The sequence below is a fragment of the Gossypium raimondii genome, chromosome 4 (genome assembly GCF_025698545.1).
Source record: "Gossypium raimondii isolate GPD5lz chromosome 4, ASM2569854v1, whole genome shotgun sequence".
Lineage (NCBI taxonomy): Eukaryota > Viridiplantae > Streptophyta > Magnoliopsida > Malvales > Malvaceae > Gossypium > Gossypium raimondii.
In genome coordinates, this window is record NC_068568.1 from 1,493,270 (window position 1) to 1,495,745 (window position 2,476).

Here is a 2,476-nt window from a genome sequence, read left to right on the forward strand (position 1 = left end):
TTCTTTTATTTTCCTTTTTTTTTTAGAAAGTATTTTATGAACGAAGGCAATCATCATAAATTCATTCACTTAGAAGCACTAGAAAACAACGATGACACCAACCAAAAACAGACAAATAAAATCAACAATACAATAACAAAAGCCAAACAACCCTTAGAACCCTTGTAAGGAAACCATTACAAAGCACAACCCTCTTGCAACAACTAGAAAATCAAAACATTAATATAACAAACAACTCACCTCAATAACTTTAAAAAGAAAATCCACTCAATCTCTATGTTGGCCTAATAATGAGGTTCCCACCCAGCTGTGATATGAGTTTGAGTTGCGTTAATAGCATTGTCCTATGGATCTGTATGCTAACCTAATAATGAGAATATTCTCTCATCCAGATATGATATGAGTTCGAGTTGCGTTAACCATGTTATTCTCTTATCATAATTCAAAAAGATTTTCCATTGAGAAGCAATTGCAATTAAAAGTTAAAAACAATAACAATCAAAATAGAAAAAGAAGAAGAAGAGTACCTTAACAATCTATATTAAGTCTTCTCCCTGTAATTTGCCTCTTCTTCATTATCAATCACACGTAAACCCAGTTTCTTCTTCTTCTTCTTTTTTGCCAAGTTCCTACACTTCCAAACCCTCCTTTTATTCTTAATCCCCAGTCGAGCAATTCTTGGCTCCTCAATTAAAGGATCTCACCTTTATTCGCTTAAAACAGATTTTCTTCTAAGACGTCAACACCCCATTATCTCCGTTCCCATCCTTCCAAATAAAATAAAATAAACTTGATTGCTTTACCAAACCCACTTTCGAAACTTCGAAAGAATCGTCCAATATTAAAATAACCAAGAACATAGACTAACAGCTCTACTAATTGAAAGCAACATATTCCAACACCTTGAAAGAGGACTCATCCTCACATCATTAACATTCCAATAATTTCTTACTTCATTCTTATTGTATTTTTATTTTTTAGAATATTATTTAGTTCAAATTTAATATTAAAATTAGTTTACCAAATAAGTCGTACTTGAATTGGTGCTCGAAAAATTTTACTCTTATGTAAACATTGTCGACATTGGCTTGATTCTAATCATAACTTTCCTCACTCTTAAATTGAAGGAAAGAACACATTTAAGTACACTCAAATCTATGTTTTTCTTATTATTACAATAACAACAATATCAATTAAATTAAAACTTAATTGAAAACGTGACCATCACCTGCTTAATTAAACTAATACATTAAACATACCCAACAAACAATTAGGAAGTGAATGTCTTTTTATTTATTTTTAGTAATTAACTACTTAAGAAGAGAATCAAAGTCTTAATATTCAAATAGATATGTTTTGCTTATATGTATGTAATAAAATACATAGATCATTTTTAATGCCGGGTGTTGTGAGAAATAGCATAATTTTCAAATTTTTAGATAAAATTTTTACTTTCACCCTTTAGAAAATTAAAATTTTACTCTAATCCCTCAGCTTAATATGTACCACATGTTGATTTAAGTCGACATCTCTATGATCCAACATCATTAGGTGTTTAAAGTATATTATGAGTTTAAGTGTGTCACATTTTGGAAATCTGGTTGGAAGAAATTGAGTTAGTGAAATTAAGAGTGGTTATGTCCTGATTTTAAATTAAAATTGTAAAAATTATGCAAAATGAGTTTATTTGATTTAATGGCTAAGTGTTATGCTTTTGTGTGGGAGGTTTTGGGTTTAAACTTTAAAATCTTTCTCTTGCATTTTTGTTAATTTTTGTCCAACCTCTTGCCTTTGATATTAGAGTTATATGTTATTTTTGTTCAGCTAAGGACAAGAGTGAGTATGTTAGTTTAGTGATAAGGCTTCAGCTTAGCTTTAGGTTTTGTATTTGAATCCTCATGTGTGCAAATTGAAAATTTTTTTTATTTTAAATTCTGGGAAAAATCTAATAAGGATAAGGTATATGATATTGGGATTAGTGGGGAAGTAGTTAGTTTTTAAGAATTTTTATTTTTGAAATTCTAAACTTTTTTTCCCCAAAGTCCTCCACATTCTGTCGTACACTTCTTGCTACACTATTCATTTTATTTATTTTTTTCTCTCATCTTTTTCATGCTCCATTTCTGAATTTTTCATTCTTTATGCTTTTTTCTTTCTCATTTTGCCATACGGTTGCCTCTTGTGTTATTCCATTCGTACGTTGTCGAATCTCTGTTACTTCTTTGGGTAAGTGTGGTGGTTGTTTATTTCAGGAAGGTGGTTTTTGGGTATTTGATTTGAGAAATTTTTAGTCAGTGGTACTTGCGTTTTGATGACTCTCTTTGGTGTGGGAATCTGTCAGGTGAGGTTTGTGAATCGCATGACTTATTTTTGGCAAATTAGAGGTTTTTGAGGACTATCGTTTCTGTTCGGTAAGTGGTCGAATGCTGAATTAGTTACCTGAAATTAGTGTTTTGTTACTAAAATTGGTTGTTTA